Source organism: Triticum dicoccoides, chromosome 7A, assembly GCF_002162155.2.
Source record: "Triticum dicoccoides isolate Atlit2015 ecotype Zavitan chromosome 7A, WEW_v2.0, whole genome shotgun sequence".
Classification (NCBI taxonomy): Eukaryota; Viridiplantae; Streptophyta; class Magnoliopsida; order Poales; family Poaceae; genus Triticum; species Triticum dicoccoides.
Window position 1 is genome coordinate 1,156,746 of NC_041392.1, and position 21,656 is coordinate 1,178,401.

A 21,656-nucleotide genomic window follows, 5' to 3' on the forward strand; every position below is an offset into this window, starting at 1 on the left:
TAAGCTATCATGTACTGTAATGCTGAAGAATCAAGACTCTGAATCTCCAGTTTCTTTGGTACAGCCCCGGATAAGAGAACACTTATGGACCGCCTTGGCTCAGGCAAACTAGCGGATAGCTACACTGCAGAGAGAAAACAGGATTTTGACGCACTGTTCTGTATAAAACTTGGAAGCGTTTCAGTTGGGGAAGAGGAGAAGAACGGTGGTAAAAAGTAAAAACAATCTTCTCCTCTCTTACAGAAAATTAGATTCCTCAAACAAGCTCCAGAAGTCCAGATCGCACGCCGGCCACCGGAGTGACCGAGTGAGCTCACCACCGCGGCGGTCCTTTCCGCGAGAGTCGAGCTCCATCCCCGATATCCTGCCTTGCGCCACCGCCGAGTTCGAGGATGCCATTCCGTTCTTTGGCGCGGTAAGCAGGAGATCGGCCCCATCCGAGGCTCCCGCGACGCGCCCCGCGAGCGCGTCACGGGAGATTCTCCTCCGCCACCGGCGCAAGGCTCCGCCCTCGCTCACCCCTCCTCCTCGCCGCTGCCGGAGGGCGTCCGCCGGGCAAAGCCCGTGCGGCGCTGGCAGCGGCGGGGACCTCTCCTCCATCTCCTGGTCGGGATCTCGGCGGCGCGGGCTGCCGCTCGTGGGGGATCTGGATCCGGCGGGGCCTCCGGCGGCGGAGACGTGCGGATCTGGTAGCTTTGCTGCTGGGAGGAGGCGGTGCGGCCCCGCGGCGGAGGCGGCGGGGGTTTGATCTGGCGCGGCCGATCTGGCCCCCTGGGGGCTGCGGGCGTTGCGGGTGGCGGCGGCCACTGCTGGAGCACTCGGTGCGCCGTCTTTGCCGTGCTGGGCGGCGAGTCGGCGGCGGGCTTGGAGTTGGCGGCTCGCTTTCCTCCTCTGCTCCGGTCTGCGGGCTTGTCCTGCTCGGCTGGTTGGTGGAGCGTGGCGTTGCGAGCTCTGGGTCGGGGGAAACCCTTGACCGGCGGTGCCGGTCACGATGTTGGCGACGCTCGCAGCGCCGTTCTCCCTCTGGTGGGCGACATCGAGACCCTCTCCTCGCCTTCAGGATCTCCATCGGGGGCGCCGCACGGCGGTGGGATCGGATCGGCGGCAACGTCACCGGTTCGGCGGAGGGTTCCGTTCCAGTCAACCGCGAGATCGGGACGTCGTGGCTTCCGGTGAAAATCGCGTCTGACTGCGGTCATGGCGGACGATGGCGGCGTCTTGGACGTCGTTCCCTTCTCGAGGCATCGTCGTTGCAGGTCACGTCAATCTGATCGAAAGGTTCCGGCGGAAACCCTAGATCTGGATTTACCGGATCGGACGATGGCGACGTTTCGACGTCGTTCTCCCTCCTGGGGGCATCGTTTTGGAGCAAGTGTTGACTGGAGGGAACAAGAGGAGGAGCGACGTGGCATCTGGCACGTCGACATCAGCGGGTCTCAGCGGCATGGAGCAGCGGGGGTCTCGCCGGTGGGCGTGTGATGATGGACGAGCGCAGGATGGCGGCGCTGTCTGGCGTCGTGGTGGCGTCGATGGCAGAGAGGCCTAGCACGGTTCATGCAACAGTACAACTCTGAAGATGGAGTGATGGAACGTGGCTGCGGCGGCCTCATACCCGGCAGGGGGCCTGGTTGAAGAGCACGCCGGACTGGTGGGTGCCCATACCCGGAAGGAGTCCTGGGTGGGACCTCAGGTCTCAGATGTTAGGTTTGGCTGCGAGGTCTGTTTGGTATTAGGCCCAGACCATCAGCGCCCCTTCATCAGTTAGATAGGAGTAGTGACAGAGGTTGCGAAGATGGTGGCTTTGGTCTTACTGTTGTACAACTTTGTAAGGTCTTGTGTTATATTCAATAAAGTGGCCGTATGCATCGTCCAGATGCAGAGGCCGGGGGTATTCCTCCTTTTCGAAAAAAAAAAAGTTCACCAGGTTCTAAATTTGTTAGCAGCCATCCACACTGAGCTACAAGTTTAACCGACCAGACTCCGGAATAACTTTCCACCACAGTAGTAACTCAGTGTTTTCAACTTACTACGAGGAATAAGCCACGGCTGTTCCATGTAAAACACAGCACTACGCCTACGGATGAACAAGTGAGTGAAGCCCTGCCCAGCTGTAGAAAAGAAGTTGCACTTCTTATGCTCCCACGGTGATGCATTTGTGCAAGATGGTAACCTGCAATTTTGTACTCCGGGAGTACCAAACAAGCTAGAAAAGAAAAGGGCCACCTTTCTCTGCTCCATGAAGCAGAGACCAAAAACCCCCAATGTTGCAGCCACAGAGCAGAGGTGATCAGACTTGTGAATCAACCTAGCAAGTTGCAGCCACAGCAACATCCCCGACTTGTGCAACTTGCGTTTTCCTCTCTTTTATTATTACCTTCATCGGATTTTTTCCCAGTTCGCTGTTTAGTTTCACACGTTTTTATACTTTTTATTTTTTCTTGTTCTTTTTCTCTATTTTTCCTTTTTTTGCTTATTAAATGCGCGGATTCTTTCTCGCATTTGATAAACTTTTTTTTTTCAAATTTGATGTACATTTTTTTCAATATTTTTTCAATTTTGATAAACTTTTTTCAAATTAGATGAACTTTTTTCAAAATTCCATGAACTTTTTTCAACTTTGTGAAATATTTTTTCAAATGAATGAATCTTTTCTAAATTTGATGAGTTTATTTTCAAAATCGAGGAACTTTTTTAAAAAATGGTGAAATTTAAAAAAATTCAATGAACTCTTTTCAAATTTGATGAACTATGAAAGTTTTACAATTTCGATAAACTTTTCTTCAAAATTGATGAACTTTTTTCAAGTCTGTGAACTATTTTTTCAAATGAATGAATCTTTTTAAAATTTGATGAGCTTATTTTCAATATCGATGATTTTTTTAAAAAAATTCAATGACCTTTTTTCAAAGTGGATGAAATTTTTTCAAATTCGGTGAATGTTTTTCAATTATGATGAACTTTTTTTCAAAATCAATGAACTTTTTTCAAATTAATAAACTGTTTTCGAATTTGCAATTTTTCATTGAAATTTTTTATTTTAAAAATTAACTTCTTTTGAATTCAGGAACTCTTTCCATTTCGGTGAATCTTTTTGCATGTTCGTAATCTTCGTTTGTTATCTGTGAACATGTTTTCAAATAATTGAAAAATCTGAATGGTACTATCTAATGCGCAATAAATAGTGCGTGTAGCATTAGTTTTTAATGATTTTGCGCTGCAAAGAGTCAGGAACAGATAGGTGGTCGAGTGGTTAGGCTTCCTGTACTGAAGGGCGACGGCGCTAGTTGGAATCCTCTCTCTAGCAATTTTCTGCTTAATTTTTACGCGCCGCACTTTGTTCTTGGGCCGGCCCACCCGGACGCGTCTGTGAGCGCCAGTTGCGTTTCCGGGCCCCGAAGGCGCGCAATAGGAGCTCCCAAAATGAAACTCAACTTCAATGCATTATATGTATGTATGTACTACTGTATTATTTTCTTTTAAGAAAGGGAAACCTTTGAAAACGGCGTGCCAGCCCAAGCTTCAGCCGGTCAAGTCGCGTGCGTTCGATCCCCTGTTGATCGTGCGTCTATCACGCGTCGTCTGGAACCCAATTTTTTCTTCTTCTCTGCCTTATCTTCTTCCTCCACCACACAATGAACCATCTACTTTCCCCTCTTCTTTTCCCCTTTGAGGCACCCAAGGGACAACCCCTGATGTTGCAACTGGCATTCGGGGAAGCTACAACTGATGCGGCAAAAAGCTTCGACCAGCAACAACAGATGCTGGAACCGGCTACTATCACCAACTCAACTTCAAAGACGGAGTTGGGACCTTGCGACGGTCGCGACAACGATTTGCAGCAACCGTTCTTGTTTTTGCGTGACCGGTGATACTTTTTGCTAGATTCATTCAACAACGTTGATTGACTGGTAGCCGTCGTCGGCGCAAATCTGTGCACTGAGCATCAACAGTGAGGGGGCGGCCGCAGAGCAACAAACGGAGCTAGACCCAAATTTGGAACTGCATCCCCAATTTGGGCCAGTCGCTCATATCTACGCCCACACCGGCACCCCCGTTGGCACTGCATCCCCAATCCCCGCTTCGAATCGATTGCCGCTGGCCGCCGAATCAACGTGCATCAGGAAACTGGACCGTGCAACCACCCCAAGCACCGCCGGTAGGAGATCCATGCATGTCCACCATCTCCATCTCCGGATTGGATACATCAGATATTGCTGTCTTATAGGCAGATCATAAGTGATGTGTCTTTATTGTTTACTAGCAAAAAGGCCCGTGCATTGCAACGGAAGAAAAAAAATTCACTCATATCTCTAGTTAGGTCAATTGGACAAACTGTGCGTGGCCGGTTGACAGGTTATGAGATCGAACCCTCCCATCAGCAATTCTATTTTTCTCCGGACCTGGGCCACAGTGCGCCGCCAGATGGGCTTCATCTGTTGGGTCAAAATGGGTGACAAGTACCGAAACCAAATAGCGTACGTGTGAAATTAATTCAAGCAGAACCAAACGAAGCGGGACGAAATAAAAAATATCACCTACCTTTAATAGTAGGTATAGATAGATATAGATATAGATAGATATCGGCCTTCCAAAAATAGATCCCTGCCGTGTTGATGCATGTCACCACTTCAGGCCATGGTCCGGTGGCAGTAATGGCGTGCAAATAAATATTTCTTCCTTGTAAAACTAGTACATGCATACGTGCAATGCACATTAATAGTAGGCAGAAAATTAATTACACATTGATATCAGACAGAAAATTCATTGCGCGTTTGATAATAGGTAGGATATTAGATGACCGTATCTTCTCCCCAACAATGATTTACAATATTCATTTGCTTCTCAAATATTGCTTTAATTAGAATATTAAATAATTCAAATTTATGGTGCTCCAAAACATGCATTTGCTTCTATAAAAGTACTACCAAAAGAGAGCCTTGCAACCCACAGAAATTCCGAAGAACGACATAACACAGAGAAGGAAAAAAAGGCCGTCATGGCAATATTCAACAAGAACACAAGTGCCCAGTGCTTGTTGGCTCTTGTGCTCATCGCTACTGTCATTTCGTCTTGCGATGCGTTTGGCCCAGGTGCGTGCGTCTTTGGCCTAACTATAAGTCAATGTGGTTTTGCCATGTGATGCTAATTTTCTATGTATTTCACAATTTTGAGTTGTATGGATCTTATGGCATCTGGTCCATGCTGAAGCGTAACTTGCCATGTTGTCTGGGTATTCTTCTAACAATGTTTTTTTTGTGAACATGTAGAAGGAGGATGTTTCATGCCTTTCCTGAGTTGCGATCTGGACTTATGCAGGCGTGACTGCAACGGTTTATTTGCCTCTTGCCAAATGATAGGCGAGTTTCACCACCGATGTTGTTGCTCTCCCAAGAAACTCAGTGCATCTATTGATAAGAATAGTCATCCTTGAGATATGCATTCCGAAATTGTAGTTTATATGTCATTGCTTTTTCCTGGATCCAATTCTGCGCGACTGAGTAAAATTTATCGCAATTGAAAAAATATTGCTCCCGAGATATTTACGTATCTTGTGAAACCATAATGCTTTGTTTGGATGTTCATATTCAAACTTCAACAATGATATTGGGGCCAATATCAATTCAACTTGGACATTGATATTGACACATAGATAAATTCTGCTGTTTGGATCCTGATATATTTGACACTTAAACAGTGACATTGAGACCGATTCTAAATGTTTCTTGGATGTTCATATTGTTCACTTGGCACTTGGCCCACATGTCATACTCTGTAAACATGAGTAAAACACTGGACCTCCAACACACAGAAAACAGTGAGAAGAAAGCACCAGGTATGTAGTGCGTGCACCCACGGCGTCTATTTATCGCATTAAGCGATATGAGAAGTCCCCCTCGCTCAAGCATCTGCAGCTATTGGGCCAACCCATTCACGCACAATAAAATGAAAGAAGGAAATGGTTCAAGCGAGGATTCGAATCTCGGTCGCCTGGTTTATAGGCAGCACAGCTAACCAGTACGCTTCGACTTTGATTCTTGACAGAGTAGTAAAGGTAAGTTACTTACGTCGAATACAATCGAGGTTTCCACTACTTCTCTTCCGTTTTTCCAGTTTTTTGTTTAATTTAATTTATTTTCTTTTTTCTTCTGCTCTTTTCCATTTTTTGGTTTTTTTTCTTCTTCGTTTTTTCTTCTCCATTATTTCTTTTTCTTTTTTGATTTTCATTTTTTGGTTTTATTTGTTCCTTTTTGTTTTTCATTTTATATTCTAATATACATGATCAACATTTTTTCAAAACTTGTTCAACACTTGTCAAATACTTGTTGAACATTTTTCAAACACTTATTCAAAATATTTATATAAATGGTCAACATTTTTTAAATACTTGCTCAATGTTTTTGAAATACCTATTCAACATTTTTCGAATACATGATCAATATTTTGTTCAAACACTTGTTCAACATTTCTTCAAAGACTTTGTTCAACATATTTTCAAATACTTGTTCTAATTTTAAAAATACTTGCTTTAAAATTTTCAAATAATTGTTCAACATTTTTTATATACATGCTCAACATTTTTGCAAATACTTTGTTCAACATATTTTCAAATACTTGTTCTACATTTTTCATATACTTGGTCAACATTTCCAAATACTTGTTCAACAATTTTCATATACCCTTTCAACATTTTTAGTACTTATTCAATATTTTTCTAAGTACGTGTTCAACATTTTAATACTTATTCAACATTTAAATACATGTTCAACATTTTTTCAAATTCTAGTTCAACATTTTTAATACTGATTCTACATTTTCAAATGTCTTTATGGGAGAGTATTTTTGTAATATATATATATATATATATATGTATTTCAAATAATATATGTTTGAAAGTGTAAACAAAAGTAAAAGAAAAAAAAACTAAAAATGTGAAAAAAAAACGAAACAGGAAACAGGCAGGTGCTTACCGTGCGCGTGGGCCCATATGCTCGCTGGCTTCAGTGAGTAGGAACGACCGACTCGCTGAACACGGGAAATAGCGGCATTTTCTATTTGGCGCCACATCGCCAGTTAACGTGCATTTCTGTAAACTGGCGCCTGTGGTGTCGGTAAATGGGCCGGCCCATCTAGGCGCACGTTGACGATTTCTTTTTTGAAAATTTCATGAACTTTTTTGAATTCGATGAACTTTTTCTAAATTTCAAAAGTTGTTTTTTCAGATTGATGAACTTTTTTAAATATTGATGAACTTTTCTGAAATTTGATGAACATCCTTTTGAAAATGGATGAACCTTTTTTATATTTATGAACTTTTTTTTCAGTTCAACAAACTTTTTTGAAAAATAAATGATTTTCTTTTTGAATTTCTGTGAACTTTTTTCACATTTATTGAACTTTTGCTAAATTGCACGAACTTTTTTTCAATTTGAGTAATTTTTTTTTTCAAATTGATGAACGTTTTTCAAAATTGATGAATATTTTTTAAATATATGAAATTTTATTTTCAAATGGATGAACCTTTTCTTCTTTAAATCTGTAAACCTCTTTTGATTTCATATTTTTGTTTTCGTAACAAAAAAACTAAAAAATAAACTAGGGCAGCACGCTAGTGGGCCGGCCCATGCTAGCAGCGCTGCAGGCGCCGGATCGTTAACGGGCGCCTGCAGCGCTGCATAGGAGCTCCTGGAAATAGCGCCCCTGTGCACCCATGTCTAAAATCTCAGCTTGTAGATCGTCATTAGAGCTCCAATATCTTACGAAGAAGAAAGACGACATGTTGCCATTAGGCTTTAGCTGGGCCTTGGGCCTTGCTTTCTCGTCTGTGTGGTGGGCCGACTAGGTTAGGGAACGATTTTTTAGCAGGAATTGGCATAGCGATCGATTGATCGATACCTGCGTTCGTCGCTTGCAGTAGCGGCGCATCTAGTTCAACCCTAAAAGCGCAATGGAAGAGAGGTGTGCGATGTGGTGAATGCGAAGCATGGATGGGTTGGTTCTGTTGTTTCCATCGCTTTGGATCAGGTACTAAATCTTTGTTTTCCGATAACGATATGATACTAAGTCTTTTAGTATGGAAAAGTTGATTCCATGTTATGAGTTAGAGCTAATTGTTTCGCAACCTATGTTTAGTGTTGGATATTTTTCAATATCTTACTTTAGTTTATGTATTTTTGTATAGGTTGAGTGTAGTTGTGATCTGGCTAATTTTTGTCATAATTTTTTTTGCATGCTATCAGTTTTGTACATCAAACATTAGGTCCATCATCCGCTAGAGCGTGTTAGTGCAATTTCGCTTGCTTGATGGTAAATGCAGTTTTGCTTGATCTCCTATACAATCACCCATGTTGAGCTATATTTGACCAACGCTTGATTTCTCATGCATCATGGCCCCTTTGGCCACGCCAAGCGGCGAGTCGTTGAGATGAGATCCCTCCCAATGCCATGATTGTTTGGTTGCGTCTAGGAATGCTAGGGCTCCATGTCCTAGTTTCGCCCTGGGCCCCAAAATCTCAGGACCGGGCCTGATTGTATTACCATTTCTATCCATACATGCACCTAATTTCTAAGAAACAGAGGCACACAGCCCAAACTATCGCACTGAGTCATGTTAGAATTAGTACGGGCATATCTCCTTCACTCCACATTTAAATCAGCTTACAGCTAGCATTATTTCTTTCTCATTGCAAGCCATCACAAACTGAAACCTTTTCGTTTTCTCCCCAATGTACGTGTCAGTTTAGTTTTTTGCAATTACTGCCGAATGCCCGATCCAATGGTATATTATTGCCTATGACATTGTTTATCCCATGATCATGTGTCAAACATTTATGAAAAATTCTATCAAATTATTGAAAAATGGACTGGCGCAGCAACACGCACCATCAATGATCTAATTAAATGTAAGTGCTGCCATCAGCTTCGAAGGTGGGGTAGATAGTGATTTGCTAATTTTTGGTTGCTTGAGAAATAATTGTTTCCTAGTCGATCTTTCTGTATCATGGTAGTTTTTGTCTGCATTCATTATAAGTTTGAATTTAGTTCGCCATAAGCAACATCTATATTTTATTTAACAAATTTATTCATGAATACATTAAAAAAGTTTGCCATAAACTATTTTTGCGTTCATGCCAACTTAGCAATATACTTACTAGAATTCTGAATCTAGTTCATTGCTACTTTTTTGGGTTCATGATAGCGTTTAATTTGGTTACTTAACTCTAACAATTTGGATAATCAACTAGTTATTTCTCAGACAGCCTAATGCATGGGCACTCCCATCATTAAAGCGTTTACAAATACCAAATTTAGAATTTTTTTGTCTTGTTTGCATGAAATTACTGTTTTTTTCATAAATATTATCTATCACTTACAAAATTACTATTTCGCGATTTTTTCTGAACAGTTCGAGGTGACGTAACCCATCTAAATTGCATGCATTGAACTGCATAACATTGACTGGTGAAGTTGGACAAAAAAAAATGAAATCCTAACAAAACTGTAAAGAAGTGAACTTTCACAACAAGGTGAACTTCGCAACAATGAGGCAACCTTCCACACAAAAAAAAGTAAACTTCCCAACAAAAAAAGAACTTCCCAAATAAACAATAAATAAAAGAAGAGTTTACCTTATTTCTTTTGGTAAAGGTTATAATAGTCAATTTTGTGGGTTTTGTGCATTATGTTAATGCAGTGGTTGGGAGATCAATAAACGCGTTCCTTGAAATGATCCCCTATGGTAGATGTGTACTGTTAGGGAATACATGAGAAGAAATAATTTGACCATTAGTGACAATAACCTTTGTCATAGATAAAGACATTATAGATGGAAGCAAATAGCTACAAGTATTCAAGGAAATGTAAGACATTATGACAGCCGTTTTGCCACATAAAACTACGGGGTGCGTAGGGGTATTCTTGGGATTTGATACAAATACATATTATGATTACATAAGGTACACATCTGTGAGCTACTCATAGTTTTAAATAGCCGGCTATAGCTCCGCTATAGCCCGCTATAGCCTTTTCAGCAGGGTGCCGCTAAATGCTCGCCTTCATAAATAGCCCGCTATAGCTGATTTGGAGGCCCACCGCTATTTTCCATAGACCGCTATTTAAAACATTGGAGCTACTTATAGTAAGAGCATGTGGTTTTGCAAGTGTAATTCATCTAAGGGGAACACGAATAACTGGACGCACAAATAGGTTGACCTTCCTTCGAGCAGTGACTCCGAACTCCTCTGTCATGTCTACTTCCCCTGGTTCAACTCCGAGAGGCAGCTCCCAGTTAAAATGGTAAAGAAGGCTAGCCAAAGCAATCTCAAGGTTTGCATACGCAAAATCAATCCCAGGGCAAATCCGCCGCCCAACACCCAAAGGAGTGAACTCGAAGTCCATGCCTCTCAAGTCGGCAACACCCTCGCCTTCGAACCTCTCTGGCATGAACTTGTCCGGCTCATCCCAATACTTGGGATCCCTAGAGATTGCCCATGTGTTGGTTAGCACAATCATCCCTCGTGGTACATCATATCCTTGAATCTTGCAGTCTCCACACACATTGTAGGGAAGAGCACGGCAGGAGGGTGTAGTCGCAAGGTCTCTTTAATAACTGCCCTGAGGTATTGCATGCTCTTTAGTGCGGCCTCTTGTACTGTAGTCTGTCCTGCGAGAGCACAATCTGCCTCGGACTGCACGCGCCGCATCACCCTTGGGTTCGCCATTAGTTCAGCCATCGCCCATTGTAGAGTAGTAGCTGTGGTGTCAAGTGCTGCACCAAAGACATCCTGTTGGGAGGGATACAAGCAAGTAATATCAGTCAAAACTATGAAGCCTTGGTTGTAACCAGGCCTAAATATGAAGCCTTGGTTGTAACAAGAGAAAGAGAGGCAAGAGAGCTTACTATGAGGAGTGCCCTTATGACTCCGTCGGTTAGGGAGACTCGCGTACTGGCATCTTTTTGGATCCTGAGTAACACTTGGACCATGTCCTGCTCGTGCTCGGCATCTCCATCTCTGGCTGCCCTCCTCTCTGTTGACAACTTAATCTAGTCGTTGGTAGCAGTAGTTTAGAAGCTTTATTTCCCTTGTTTTCAGCAAAGTTCAGTAGGCACAAGCCGTGCCTGTGCGTGCCGTGCATGTAGGGCTAGGACCCGGTCTTGGTGCTCGTGGGATGGCGCGAGCGTGAGCCAGATCGTGGCGCCGAGGTAGGATCTCTACCGGCCACCGTTTTCCCTTTCTGTAACAGAATAAGAAAGGAATGAGATAGACAGAAAAGTCGCAATGATTCACGCGACGCAAAAACTCCAGTGTTCATCTCTGTCAGAGTGAGAGCGAGAGAGAAGAGGGATTCCTGACAATTGGCATCAGAGCCTCCTTCGATCCAGGGCGACCATGTCCAACGGCGGCGCACGCATGCCGTCGACGCCACCCGACGGACTGGGCGGAGGACGCGGTACTGCAGGCGACACGGACGGGGCGGCGGCGCGGCCACGCGAACGGAGCCGTGGCCACAGCGTCGTCAGGCGCGGCGGCAACGAGGTCATCGTGCACGAGCGCGTGGTGCAGGATCGCTCGAACTACGGCAGCAACATCGTCTACCCCACGCTGACGGCGACGAACTACATCGAGTGGGTCCTCGTTATGAAAATCAACCTGTGGGCGCAGGGTCTCTGGGAGGCCGCGTCCGGCATGGGCGAGCCGGGCGATCGAGAGGACATGGCGGCACTCTCGGCGCTGATCCGGGCGGCACCGCCTGAGATGACGCCGGTGCTCGCCGTCGAGGACACCGCGCACGAGGCGTGGGAGGCGATCCGCATGATGCGCGTGGGCGTGAACCGCGTGCGGGAGGCAACGACGCAGCGGCTGCGCAAAGAGTTCAAGCAGATCGCCTTCAAGGAGGGTGAGTCGCTCGACTCGTTCGGCATGCGGATCACGGGCATCGTCAACAATCTCCGATCACTTGGCGACATGGTGGAGGAGACCAAGGTGGTGCAGAAGTTCTTGCGCGAGGTGCCTGCGCAGTACGCCCAGATCGCGTGCTCCATCGAGACGCTGCTCGACCTCAACGGCATGTCAGTGGAGGAGCTGATCGGGCGACTCCGATCGGCCATAGAGCGCTGCTCCATCACCACCCAGAACCACGGAGGCGAGCTTCTTCTCACGGAGAAGGAGTGGCTCGCGCGCGCCAAGAACAAGGAAAGGGGGCAGGGCTCCAACTCCGGTGGCGGCAAGTACAAGGGCAAGCAACAGCAGGGCACCAGGCACGGCGGCGAGCAGAACAAGCAGCAGTCCGGGGGTGGTCGCGACATGTCCAAGGTAAAATGTTACAACTGTAACAAGTACGCGAATCACTTCTCCAGGGACTGTCCCGAGCCTCGCCGTGAGCGCAAGGAACGTGCCAACCTGGTGCAAACGGAGGAGGAGCCGAAGGAGTCCGCGCTCTTCCTCGCCAGTATCTGCGCGCTCTCCATCACGGAGGGCACCAACGAGCATGTCCTGCTGAGCGAGGAGCGCTCCCAGGCACGCATCGCTGCAGAAGGGGAGGGGTGCGACACGTCCTGGTTCCTGGACACGGGAGCTAGCAACCATATGTCCGGTCGCAGGGACATCTTCTCCGACCTCGACACCGGCGTGCACGGCTCGGTCAAGCTAGGCGACGGCTCGGCGGTGCAAATCGAGGGCAGGGGAACGATCCTCTTCGAGAGCCGCACGGGTGAGCACCTCGTTCTGTCAGAGGTCTACTTCATCCCTAGGCTGCAGAGCAACATCATCAGCATCGGCCAACTAGACGAGAACGACTACGACACCTGCATCACCCACGGCATCCTGGAGCTGCGAGACCCGGACGGGCGGCTGATCGCGCGAGCTCCACGCACACAGGGGCGTTTGTATGTTTTACGCCTGAACCTGGCGTGCCCCGTGTGTCTGGCGGTGCACGGCGGCGAGGACGCGTGGCGCTGGCACGCGCGGTACGGCCACATCAGCTTCCAGGCTCTGCGACGCCTCGCCCGCGAGGAAATGGTGCGTGGCCCGCCTCCGATCGACGAGGCAGACCGTGTCTGCGAGGCGTGCCTCGCCGGCAAGCAGCGACGCGCGTCGTTCCCACACCAGGCACTGAACCGTGCGGAGACGGTGCTTGAGCTGGTGCACGCGGACATCTGCGGCCCAATCTCTCCCCCTACGCCGGGGGGAAAATGCTACTTCCTGCTGCTGGTGGATGACAAAAGCAGGTACATGTGGCTGCGGCTCCTTGCGACCAAGGACGAGGCAGAGGCGGTGCTGAAGCAGTTCCAGGCGGCCACAGAGCTCGAGTCAGGGCACCGTCTGAAGGCACTATGCACGGATCGCGGAGGCAAGTTCACCTCCTCCAGCCTCGAGAAATACTTCGCCGATCAGGGGGTGAAGAGACAGCTTACGGCTCCCTATTCGCCTCAGCAAAACGGCGTGGTCGAGCGGCGGAATCAGACCGTCGTCGGCATGGCGCGCACTCTTCTGAAGGCAAAGGGCGTCCCTGGGCGTTTTTGGGGCGAGGCAGTCACCACGGCAGTGTACCTACTCAACCGCTCCACGACCAAGAGCGTGGCGAAAATGACGCCGTACGAAGCGTGGTGCGGCAAGCGGCCTGCCGTCCATCACCTTCGGGCGTTTGGGTGCATCGCCCATGTCAAGACGACGCGCCCAAATGCAAGGAAACTGGATGACAGGAGCCAGCCGATGGTGCTGTTTGGATATGAACCCGGCACTGCGGCGTACCGGGTGTACCATCCGGCGACAGGGAAGGTGCACGTCTCCAGGGACATCGTCTCGATGAGCAAGCCGCTTGGGACTGGAGCAAGCCCGAGGGGACGGAGGATCCAGCACCAGCTCAGGGTTCATTCGTCGTCGAGGAGGCGTACTGGCCCGCAGTCACCATGGACACGTTCGACGTGGTGCCTACGACACCGATGCCGCCTGCGTCACCCGGCACGCCTGCTGCAACGCCCACGCCACCGAGAATGCAGCCTCCAACGACACCCAAGTCCATTGAGCAGGACGGGGAGACGAGTGATGGACAAGCGGCACAAATCAACGTGCACCCAATGCGCACTCGTGCCAAGGAAGGCATCGTGCAGCCGAACACGCAGCTGGCTGACTATGTCCTGCTCACCGAGGAAGAGGAGCAGCACTTGTGTCTGCTAGCTGCAGAGGAACCAGCGTCGTTGAACGAGGCGAAAGCAGTGAAGGGCTGGTGCGACGCCATGGAAGAGGAGATGCGGAGCATCGTCGACAACCGAACCTGGGAGTTGTGCCAGCTCCCGCCTGGGCACCGTGCCATTGGTCTGAAGTGGGTGTATAAACTGAAGAAAGATGCCCAGGGAGCCGTGGTCAAGCACAAGGCGAGGTTGGTTGCAAAGGGTTATGTGCAGCGGCAAGGGATCGACTATGAAGAAGTGTTCGCGCCAGTCGCACGGATGGACTCGGTGCGCTTGCTGATCGCCCTCGCCGCGCACCATGACTGGCAGGTGCACCACATGGACGTAAAGTCAGCGTTCTTGAACGGTGACCTGCTCGAGGAGGTATATGTGCAGCAGCCGCCGGGATACGTGCAGTCCGGAGAAGAAGGCAAGGTGCTGCGCCTCCGCAAGGCTCTGTATGGCCTACGCCAAGCCCCGAGGGCGTGGAACGCGAAGCTGGATGACAGCCTGATCACACTTGGCTTCGAGCGCTGTCCGTCTGAACATGCCGTGTACAGGAGGGGCACCGGAAGATCACTGCTGCTCGTCGGAGTGTACGTGGATGATCTCATCATCACCGGCGTGAGCATGGAGGAGATCATGACTTTCAAGCTGCAGATGACCAAGCTCTTCCGCATGAGTGATCTAGGCAAGCTCAGTTTCTACCTTGGCATTGAAATACATCAGGAGCCCGAACGGATCACGCTCCGTCAGACAGCATACGCCCAGCGTCTGTTAGAGCGGGCTGGGTTGTCAGATTGCAACTCTCTCAGCACACCTATTCAACCAAGATTGAAGCTGAGCAAAGACGGCATCGGGGACGCACTCGACGTAACATACTACCGGAGCATCATCGGAGGCTTGCGGTACCTGACACATACACGGCCAGACATAAGTTTTGCGGTGGGATATCTGAGTAGGTTCATGGAGGCCCCTGCTGCAGATCATTACGCCGCGGTGAAGAACCTGCTGCGCTATATAGCAGGGACGCTGGAGTATGGATGCGTATTCAAGCACGGGAGTGGCGAGCCAAAGCTGACAGGGTTCAGTGACGCCGATCATGCCGGGGATATTGTTGATCAGAAAAGCACAACTGGCACCTTCTTCTTCCTTGGTGAAAGCCCCGTCAGCTGGCAGTCACAGAAACAACGGGTGGTGGCCATTTCCTCATGCGAGGCCGAGTATGTTGCTGCCACTACTGCTGCGTATCAAGGGATTTGGCTGGCACGACTCCTCGGCGAGATGCTGAACGTGGAGACAGTGCCACCAAAACTGTTCGTCGACAATAAATCGGCGATCTCTCTATCGAAGAATCCCGTCTTCCACGAGCGGAGCAAGCACATCGACATGCGGTACCATTTCATTCGGGAGTGCGTGGAGGAAGGAAAGATCGACATCGACTACGTCCGAACCAATGACCAACTTGCTGACACTCTGACAAAAGGACTTGGACGACTGGCATTCCAGGAGATGAGGAGGAGGATCGGCATGACTGAAGTTCTTAGGAAATAAACCAGCCATGACAAGATTAGGGGGGTGATTTGTTGACAACTTAATCTAGTCGTTGGTAGCAGTAGTTTAGAAGCTTTATTTCCCTTGTTTTCAGCAAAGTTCAGTAGGCACAAGCCGTGCCTGTGCGTGCCGTGCATGTAGGGCTAGGACCCGGTCTTGGTGCTCGTGGGATGGCGCGAGCGTGAGCCAGATCGTGGCGCCGAGGTAGGATCTCTACCGGCCACCGTTTTCCCTTTCTGTAACAGAATAAGAAGGAATGAGATAGACAGAAAAGTCGCAACAATTCACGCGACGCAAAAACTCCAGTGTTCATCTCTGTCAGAGTGAGAGCGAGAGAGAAGAGGGATTCCTGACACTCTCCTCGTGACTCTTGAGGATGCTGTCCATTACGCTGAACACCTCCTGACGGTGCCGCTCCGCCTTGCCGCCGCCGCGCGGCACAAGTCGAACTAGCCACGACGAAGGGAAGAGGTCCCGGAGGCCGAAAATCAACGACAGGTCCATTCCTTGCTTGACGATCCTCAGAAACGTGGCCCTATCGGGCAGCCTGTCCCCAAAGATGGCACGCACCACCGAGTCTGTCACCAACTCTTCCAGCCGCTCGCCGATGTTGACAAGTCGACCGTCGGACGTCGCCTGAAGCGACGAGACCAGGCGCGCCGCCTCCTCGCGGATCCGTCGGAATGCCTCGACTCGCCGCGCGCTGAGCAGCTCCATCATGAGGATCCGGCGGAGCAGCCGCCAGTGGTCGCCGTAGGGCGCGAAGACGATCCCCTGGCCGTGCCTCGAGAGCTCGTCGATGCCCGGGTTGCTTAGCCGCGCCGAGAAGGCGGCCTCGTTGCCCTTGTACATCTCCCTCGCGGCCTCGGCGGAGGAGACGACGATGGCCTCGCGCTCGCACACGCGGAGCAGCATGAGGACATGGCGGAGGGAGAGGTCGCGCATGACGTGGTATTGGAGCCCGCGGCCGCGCAACAGGTGGTGCAGGCTGCCGATGATGGGAAGCTGCCACGGACCGGGAGGCAGCTTCGGGCGGGGACGCCTGGTGGCAGCGGCGTTTAGGACGGCATGGTAGAGGAGAGCTAACAAGATGCATAGGGCCAAGTGGTACGAGTAGTATGGCAGCGTGAACAGCTCCATGTGCGCCAAAGGGTTACGCGTATCTACAACAGACTAGCAGACCGAAGCATGTATTTATACTAGTCGTCAACCGGGCTAGTATTATTAACTAGAAGAACTCCGGTGCATTGCAATGGGGTCACATTAACTTTAAGAGTTCAATATTACGACAATGGGACCTTTTTTTTACCATCAAAACCTCACTCACACACTCTCTCCCTTCCTCTTCCTCACTCTCTCTCCCCCTCTCCCTTTCTCTCTCTAACACACACACATATCCATCTTATTGGGTACGGGATCATAATCCATTTATTTCACACACACACGCTAGTGCATAACAATATGGATCATGTGTATTATATTTGCCACTACAACGGAGGGAATTAATTTCATGTAAATCGGCCAGCCACAGCTCCAAGAATACGCGGAGGAGGTAGCCCGGGTCAGCGTCGGCGCCGTCCGGCGCGGGCCACGGGCCCGCTTCCAAGTGCGTCTGCGCGCCGGCCACCCATGCCGGGTCCTTCAAATGCCGCTTCCACCACACCAACTCCCAAGGCCACGGCCACGGCCACGGCCAGGGAAGCCGCCCTTCTTCGCCCCCTTCACCGGCCGCGGCACCCGACCTTGCCGTCTTCGTCCTCCGGCACCGTCACGACCCAGTGACGCAGCCCAAGCATCGGCCTCGAGAATCAAGAACGCTCGACAACGGAGAGGGAAGGGAAGATCATATACATGTCATAAGAAAGGGATTTTATTTACTGCTCCCTCGATGTATTGTTTCCTTTGTTTGGAGATTGATTACCATCCGTGAGTTAAGGTAAGGTTAATGTGATTGAACGATTTTTCTGAAAATCAATTATTCGTTTTCTAATTAATGTGATTGAGTGATTTAAGGTAAGGTTAATTAATTTAGATTTGATCTTTAGAGATTGTTCGTGATTGATTCTACATTACTAAATAACTTGTGCCAGTATGGAAAGTTTTGATCTGTTCAGATTTCTTTCGTTGTGTGAGAGGGTGACGCGAAAATAAACCGACGAAGTGGGGGGAGGGGAGGAAAAAAAATCTACAAAAAAAAACCAGCGAAGGTGGGAGGAGGTACCAAAAAAAACCATGGGAGATGGGATGAAAAAACCCTGAAAGCGAGACTACCAACTGCTCCATTAAAAATAGGATATGGACACATTTTTATAAACATGCCTAGAAACTTTTAATAGCGCAGTCTTTAATTGAGAACACTTTTTTAACATTCTTCAGTTATATATTACATGAGATAGTTTCTCTTGGTTATTAGTCATGGAAAATCAATTATATGTCGTTTGGCAAGAACTCACCATGTGCACAAACATTGCAGTACAGTGGCTACTTCTCCTTTGGAGCCTAGTGGAATTCAAAGGTGAGAGTACAACATGCGTGCTCAGATTGGACAATTACGCAAAGGAGCATACCCATAAAAAGTGAAAACCTAATAAACAGAAAACACTTTATGTAGAACATGGAAAAGTACTTTGGTGATGTTCTTCAAGCCCAATCCTATGGTTGTAAATATTATGTGAAATGAAATAAATCTAAACAAAAAGAAGGCATGATGTTCTTAAAGCCCAATCCTATAGCCAGTCTTTGACTTCATGGGTGCTCTGCATTTATGTTTTACGTCTCAGAAAGGGCTAGCGAGATACCATCTTGTTATATCATGTTATGATTGTTTTGAGAAAGTGTTGTCATCCGAGATTTGTTATTATTGCTCGCTAGTTAATTATGCCATTGATATGAGTAAACATGAGACCTAAATGTTACTGTGAATATGGTTAGTTCATAATCTTTGCTGAAAACTTGAATGCTGGCTTTACATATTTGCAACAACAAGATCAAACAGAGTTTGTAAAAGTTTTTCTTTATCACTTTTAGTTTGTTAACTGAATTGCTTGAGGACAAGCAAAGGTTTAAGCTTGGGGGAGTTGATACGTTCTACTTTTTCAAACACTTTTGCCCTTGTTTTGGACTCTAACTTGCATAATTTGAATGGAACTAACCCGGACTGACGCTGTTTTTAGCAGAATTGCCATGGTGTTATTTTTGTGCAAAAGTAAAAGTTCTCCGAATGACCTGAAACTTCACGGAGAATATTTTTGGAATAAATAAAACATACTGGTGAAAGAATCAGCATCAGGGGGTCACACCCTGTCCACGAGGGTTCAGGGCCCCCCCGGGGCGTGCCCCCTGCCTCGTGGGCCCCCTGGGACTCCACTGACCTCAACGCCAACTCCATATATTCATGTTCAGGGAGAAAAAATCAGAGAGAAGGACTCATCGCGTTTTACGATACGGAGCTGCCGCCAAGCCCTAATCTTCATTGGGAGGGATGATCTAGAGTCCGTTCGGGGCTCCGGAGAGGGGAATCCGTCGCCGTCGTCATCATCAACCATCCTCCATCACCACTTTCATGATACTCACCGCCGTGCGTGAGTAATCCCATCATAGGCTTGCTGGACGGTGATGGGTTGGATGAGATTTACCATGTAATCAAGTTAGTTTTGTTAGGGTTTGATCCCTAGTATCCATTATGTTCTAAGATTGATGTTGCTATGACTTTGCTATGCTTAATGCTTGTCACTAGGGCCCGAGTGCCGTGATTTCAGATCTGAACCTATTATGTTTTCATGAATATATGTGAGTTTTTGATCCTATCTTGCAAGTCAATAGTCACCTACTATGTGTTATGATCCGCCAACCACGAAGTGACAATAATCGGGACCACTCCCGGTGATGATCATAGTTTGAGGAGTCCATGTATTCACTAAGTGTTAATGCTTTGGTCCGGTACTCTATTAAAAGGAGGCCTTAATATCCCTTAGTTTCCAATAGAACCCCACTGCCATGGGAGGGTAGGACAAAAAATGTCATGCAAGTTCTTTTCCATAAGGACGTATGACTATATTCGGAATACATGCCTACATTACATTGATGAACTGGAGCTAGTTTTGTGTCACCCTATGTTACAACTATTGCATGAGGAATCGCATCCGACATAATTATCCATCATTGATCCATTGCCTATGAGATTTTCACATATTGATATTTGCTTAGTTACTTTTCCGTTGCCACTGTTACGATTGCTATAAAAACTGCTACTGTTACTTTCGCCACCGTTACTGTTACTTCCATACTACTTTGCTACTAAATATTTTGCTGCAGATATTAAGTCTTCCAGGTGTGGTTGAATTGACAACTCAACTGCTAATACTTGAGAATATTCTTTGGCTCCCCTTGTGTTGAATCAATAAATTTGGGTTGAATACTCTACCCTCAAAAACTGTTGCGATCCCCTATACTTGTGGGTTATCATAGATCCTCCCAACCAGAGTCGTTGTCGGAAATATAATAGTCCCTCAGCGACTGAAAAGCGTCCTTTGGGGTCTGCCTATTCAGAGAATTGTTCCAGTAATTTCTTTGCATGTGGGTTACTCGAATAGCTGGCCTTGATATCTTTAATCCAAGATGGTTGGCAGACCGAGATTGCCATGGACTGATTGCACTCGTGGTGTCAACGGGATAACACATCAGCTACACTATCTGTGGTTCCTTGTTTGTAGCAGATCTTATAACGTAGCCCCAAAAGCTTGGTAAATGCTTTCTTTTGCCATACTGTAGACAGTCGCTGATCATCTAAGTGCACCAAGCTATGCTGATCTGTTCTTATCAAGAGTTCACCTGATGCAAGTAAGGACGCCATTGTTCCACTGCCATGAGGATAGCCAAGCATTCTTTCTCATAGGTGGAAAAGCCCCTGTGCTTGGGAGCTAATGGCTTGCTCATATAAGCGACCGGGTGTCCCGATTGCTGTAACACTGCTCCCACCCCATAATCACACGCACTTGAGTCAATGACGAACTGTTTGGAGAAGTCTGGCAGATGCAGAAGAGGTGCCGAAATCAGACTCTATTGCAACAATTCGAACGCCTTGGCTGTTTCAACAGTCCAAACAAAGGGATGGTTCTTTTTCAGCAGATTGAAAAGTGGTCTTGCGATAATGCCAAAGTGCTAGACGAATTTCTGATAGTAACAAGCTAGACCGAGGAAACTGCGCACCTCTTTACTGTTGCGAGGAACATGCCACTTTCTGACAGTTTCTATCTTCTCTGGATCTGTGGCCACACCCTGTTCACTGATAACATGCCCTAAATAAGCGATTTGTCGCTGCCCAAAAGCACATTTGGATTGCTTGACTTGCCAATGGTCTCTTTGGAGTAGTTGCAGCACCTGACAGAGGTGGTCCACATGCTGTTTCATAGTTTTACTGAAGACCAAGATGTCATCAAAGAAGAGTATGACACATTCTCACAGCAATGGTTGCAGAGTACAAGTGACTGCTCCAATGAAAGTTGGGGGTATAGCAACGAGCCCAAATGACATGACCAAGTACTCCCAGTGCCCTGAATGATTTGTGAAGGCTGTTTTGTATTCTCCCCCCGTCTACCAACCTTATCTGGTGATATCTTGCACGCAGATCCAACTTAGAGAACCATTTTGCTCCAACCAATTCATCGAGTAACTCGTCTATGATCGGAACTGGATACTTGCTGACAATCCTCATTGCATTCAGACATTTGTAGTCCACACACAGCCGCCATGTACCATCTTTCTTCTTCACCAATAAGGCAGGTGAAGAAAAGGGGCTCATACTTCTGACAATCCCCAAGTGTAGGGAATCATCGTAGCAATTCCCAATGGTGGAAGTGATAAGTATGGAGTGTCGAACCCACAAGGAGCTAAAGGTAAGATCAATATTCTCTCAAGTCCTATCTGCCACTAATAC

General features: G+C 47.6%; 1 long non-coding RNA gene and 1 pseudogene across 1 annotated transcript; one reads left to right on the forward strand and one right to left on the reverse strand.

Annotated features, from left to right (window-relative positions):
- The first annotated feature begins 4,956 nt into the window (after positions 1 to 4,956).
- On the forward strand, positions 4,957 to 5,633 carry LOC119334569. The gene is made up of 2 exons (XR_005161410.1): positions 4,957 to 5,090; positions 5,268 to 5,633. It is a non-coding gene; the product is annotated as an uncharacterized LOC119334569 (long non-coding RNA).
- Positions 5,634 to 10,133: 4,500 nt separating this feature from the next.
- LOC119329781 lies at positions 10,134 to 16,861 on the reverse strand (annotated as a pseudogene).
- Between the last annotated feature and the right edge of the window lie 4,795 nt (positions 16,862 to 21,656).